The sequence below is a fragment of the Etheostoma spectabile genome, chromosome 5, assembly GCF_008692095.1.
Source record: "Etheostoma spectabile isolate EspeVRDwgs_2016 chromosome 5, UIUC_Espe_1.0, whole genome shotgun sequence".
Classification (NCBI taxonomy): domain Eukaryota; kingdom Metazoa; phylum Chordata; class Actinopteri; order Perciformes; family Percidae; genus Etheostoma; species Etheostoma spectabile.
The window spans coordinates 35,286,641-35,291,870 of record NC_045737.1 but is presented as its reverse complement, the minus strand read 5'-3'; the positions used below and the strand labels follow the sequence as shown (position 1 = coordinate 35,291,870).

General features: G+C 42.4%; 1 protein-coding gene across 1 annotated transcript in view; it reads left to right on the top strand.

Annotated features, from left to right (window-relative positions):
- Positions 1–5,230, top strand: part of itgb5 (integrin, beta 5) — a 115,279-nt gene that overhangs the window by 107,183 nt on the left and 2,866 nt on the right. The gene's annotated exons all lie outside the window — the stretch shown is intronic.

Genomic DNA, 5,230 nt, shown 5'->3' with positions numbered 1-5,230 from the left:
TAAAATAACAACGGACGTCCAGAGTAACCCAGGGGACGAGTGTCGTGTTTGTAGTGTGTCCACCAGAGGCGCTCCACACTCCCTGTTTAGATGAACTAGTTGAGTTTCACATCTTATTTTGATGTGTTTAGACAGTGTAGTTACGTTAACTTTAAATATTTTTGATGTTCCTCTATTTCGGTTGTGTGACAAACAATTCCTTATAATATTTCTAGTGAAAACTCATAAATCACTACAAACTAATGTAATGATTTCAAAAATACAGCTTAAGCAGGTAAATGCGAGCCGGTCGCGTCGAGTCTCTTCTGTGCTGGCATTATTCGTCTGTGGGTGGGATTAACGGCCGCCGGGCCCCGTGGGGGGTGGCTGATATGCTGCGTAGGAGGAGTAAAGAGGGACTGACGGGTGTTTTTGTGATTCCCGGATTCGGCTGAATGACACCCAGGGTCCCAACTTTGCCAGCCAAGGACCCAAACTGGGTCCTGATTGGTCGCGGTTGCATGTGATGACGAAACTCTCCTGCCTCCATTGCTTCGGTTACTACAGTGTGTGTGAGTCAATGTACATGTTTTGGATTTACAAGACTGTTCAGTGTGGAAAAGCTGCAGGGGGGAGGGGGGGGGGAATATAAAAAAAGAAGTCTAATCCCCAAACAACTCGCGACCCCCCTGCAGTAACCCTTTCCCGGACCCCCTAGGTCCGCGGACCCCCTTTGAGACCCTGACGGAAACTATTATAAGACCGTTTCCACAATTGGCCTCGGCAACGCCGTGCCTGGCCCCGATCGTGGACGTTCTTTCATAGCCCAGTCCAGACTCTGACTGCCCTAAAGATCCTCCATAGCACATTCCCCAGATACTGGTCATGAAGTAAAAAGAGAGGTGGCTGAGGGTTGGATAGGAGAGGGGCGTGTGTACCCACCTCTCTTTGAGCGTTTTAAATCTTTCGGTGATGTGAAAGTGACGTGGAAAAAGCACCCCCGATATCTTGGTGTCTCATTGGTTCGTTTGGGTGTCAAGCAAAGAAATGCAGGCTTGGGTATTGTTTCACCAAGTGTTCTTCCTGTTTTTTCCTCTTCTTCATTTCACTCAGTCTTTTCCTCCTTTCTCCCTTTGCTAGAAGATATTTTTCCCCCTAAGGAAAGAGTAACGGTAAGTAAGTAAGCAAGGCAGGCAATGCAGCTTTTTTGTAAGGCCACAATTGCTCAGCAACAAGGCATCAAAGTGCTTACACCAAATCATTGTAAACATCTAGTAGACACCAAGAAAAACGTTAAAAATCACCACATTAAAAAACCAGGTAAAACATGAATAGACAGGTTAAAACACAAGAGAAACACAAAACACAAGAACTAAAATTACAGTGCCAGCAATAAGAACTTTAAAGAGAAATGATAGTCATTTAAAGAAGGCGCATCAAATAGAAGGTCTCAGCCTTGATTTAAAGAACTGAGAGATCACAGCGGTCTACAGGTTCTGGGAGTTTAATTTCCAGATAAAGGAGCTAGAAACTGAAGCTGCTTCAACCCTGTTTAGTTCTGACTCTGGGGGACAGAAGCGAACCTGTCCCAGATGACCTGAGAGGTCTGGGTGGGTTCATAGTGTAGTAGCAGATCCAATATATTTGGACCTAAACCGTTAAGTGATGGTTATAACCAGCAAGATACTTTGAAATCAATTCTTTGAGACACAGGAAGCCGTGTAAAGACTTCAGAACTGATTGATGTGCTCCAGTCTCTTTGTCTTAGTGAGGACTCGACAGTGCAGCGTTTTCTGACTTCTGCCTGCCGTCTCTTGATTTTTTAGGGAGACATGTAAAGATCCCCCCCCGTTACAGTAGTCAAGTCTACTGAGAAAAGGCATGACAAGTTTTTCCAATCGTGGACACAAAAGTCCTTTAAACCCTTGATATATCGTCAAGGTGAGAGTAGCTGACTTTGTATTGTCTCAGTTGCTGTTTAAAGTTCAGGTCTGATGTCCATGACTAACACCAAGATTTCCTGGCTTTGTCTGTTGTTTTTAACATTGTTGTTTGAACTGAGCGCAGACTTTATCGTTCCCTCCTTGCTCCAAAAACAACCACCTCAGTTTTTCCTTCATTAATTTCAGAAAGTTCTGGCACATCCAGCCGTTAATTGGTCATGCACTTAGTCAGTTTTTGTATTGGACTATTCCCCTGGCGATAAGGGTTATGTAATTTGTGTTCCGTCCCGCATAACTATGGTACCTTAAGTTTGGTTTTTCTCATCAATCGAGCCAGTGGAAGCATGTAGATGTTAAACAGAAGAGGCCCCAGAATGAGCCTTGCGAACTCCGCACGTCATATTTGTTACGCTCAGAATCATAATTACTATAGACACAAAGTAATCCCTATTCTTTAGGTTAGTTCAAACGTTTAGTACGTGAGCCCAGAAAGGCCCAACGCAGTTTTTCCAATCGGTCTAGTATTATCCGTGGTCGACCGGTCAATGCAGCACGAGATCAAGTAATACTAAGTTGAATTTGCCATATGTGTTTACTGATGTACTTAAAGACTTTGGAAAGCTCGTTTCAGTGCTGTGGTGTGGTCGGAACCCGACTGAAAAGGTATCAAAACTGTTTGCTTTAGTGGCAAGAAATGGTTGAGTTTTTGAAAGACTAGCTTTTTCAATGATTGTTACTTAAAACGAAGTTTGTATTGGGCCTAGAGTTGCTCATTAGTGACTTGTCTAGTTTTCTTTTTAAGAGTGTTGATTACTGCATTTTTCAGGGCCTGTGAAATACCTGAAGTAAGAGATGTGTTCACAATCTGTCCATCTAGAAGATTCAAACATGGGAAACTTTTCGAAAAGTCCCCGTTTGGTAGAACATCAAGGCAACCCGGTCGAGTTTTCAGATGTTGAATCATGTTCCTCCAGGTTTTGTATGGTTGATCGTGTGAAATTCTGTCATATTGGAACTATTTTTGCTTGAACACTGGACAACACTATACTCCTGGACTGATATGGAGGCACTGCTGTTTTGTCTCATCTTTTGAATTTTGTCTTTGAGAATGAGGCAAAGTCATTGCAGCCTTTGTAATAAAAGTTCAGATGCTACTGGTACTGGAGGGTTTGTTAACCTATCCACAGTACAACCAAGCACGGAATATTATTGTTTCTAGAGATATATCAGAGGAAAAAGGACCTCTGCCTTCCTCTTTTCAATTGATAGAATGCGAAGTCTCTCCTTTAATAGGACTTTTAATGGACCAGTAGATTTGTTTTTCGCCACCTCGTGTCAGCTTTCCTACACTCTCTTTTTCTGTTCTCACCATAGGACCTTTCTCCTGGAGATCTTTCTTACCAGATACACTTTGACCTGTAGTGGGCAATGGCATCCATAACATTTTGTGATTTTTACAGTTGAAATATCTCCAAGCGTCACTGACTGATAGCCCCAGAGAGTGCTGGTGTTGGAGGAGAAAAGCTGTAAACTGTAATATAGCTAATTAGTAAATTTTAGCACTTCTCAGATGACTATCACAAAGTGCTTCACAACAAAAGGAGCATTAACACGTCTCATAAATACAATGCATCACAAAAAACAAAATGATACATCGTACCAAAGACGCCTAAACCACCTCCTACCATCTAGTTAAAAGCCGTCCTTAAAGCCGATATTTCAACTGAGTTTGCAAGTTTTTCCACCCAGTCTAAGCCGAGCGCATGGAAGGAGGTCAAAGCGTCCAAACATCGCCACAACCTGACCTGAGCGGTCCCCCCCTAGTTTTTCGAAAATGTTGTAGGGGGACAACTACATAGCCTCTGGCCTGTTGGTCCGACTACGTGAGGATGTACTTCCAGTGTACTCGTTAAGAGCAAAGTAGTTTAAAAAAGTAGTTCTGTAAAATTAATTTTAACCAGTAAGACTTGATTGGGGAGCGTTTGCTGTTTTTTTTACATCGTACTGTCATTTTGTCGTTATTTCATTTCCGTTTCTCTCGTCTCACTCTGCACACACGTATATTAATTTAAGATGAAATTCAACCGATCCAAGATTGGTTACACTATGGTGCGGCTTGTCTCTCTCGCCTTGCCTTCCCAACACGGAGGCCCATCGCTGGGCTTGTCGTCACAGACGAAACGATTGTGTCATGAAGGTTCACGTACTCCGAGCACGCCAGTGACACATCCGTCCTCACGGCTCTAAAGAACAGGTCAGTGCTCCAACAACAACACGTCACGTCTTCCGTCCTTTTTCCTGCAAGAACCAAGTGTCTTTAGATTGTATTTGCAGCGGAGCATGACACCACAGCCTCCACCGTGACAAAGTCGTTGTGTTTGTCCTTTGTAACAAACAGACTTTCAGCTTACTTTTGTTTGTCAACCCGGTTTTTTTAGAATGACAATAAGATCCCTTGAACACGGTCACTCCCCCCGTGCAAGTCGGTGCAGATTTGAGTTGCGCGTGGCACTTTGCCGACAGTACATAAAAGATGCTAATGAGACTTCGTACTGTCACTACAAAAGGCTGTCCCTGGACGGCGTTTGAGCTAACTTTAGCAATCAAACATCCATAGATGGCAAACGTTTTTGAATTCTGCAGCTTAGCTAACAGCTAGCAATAACAACACTAAGGCTGTCACTGGAACGGCGTTTTGACAACTTTAGCAATCAAACATCCATAGATACTAAACGTTTTTGAAATTCTGCTACTTGCACAAGCTAGCAATAAAAACAAAAAAGCTGTCACTGAACGGCGTTTTTGAGCTAACGTTAGCATACAACATCTATAGATAGCTAAAACGTTTTTGAATTTCTGCTAGTTAGCTACAAGCTAGCAATAAACACTAAAAAGGCTGTCACTGGACGTCGTTTTGATCTAACGTTAGCAATCAAACATCCATAGATAGCTAAACGTTTTTGAAATGAACTTTCTAGCTTAGCCACAAGCTAGCAATAAAATATACAAAAGGCTGTCACTGGAACGGCGTTTTGAGCTAACGTTAGCAATCAAACAATCATAGATAGCTAAAACGTTTTTGAAATTCTGCTAGCTTAGCTAAAAGCTAGCAAACACAACAAAAGCTGTCACTGGGACGGCTTTTGAGCTAACGTTAGCAATCAAACATCCATAGATAGCTAAAACGTTTTTGAAATTCTGTTAGCTTAGCTACAAGCTAGCAATAAAACACAAAAAAGGCTGTCACTGGAACGTCTTTTTGAGCTAACGTTAGCAATCAAACAACCATAGATAGCTAAAACGTTTTT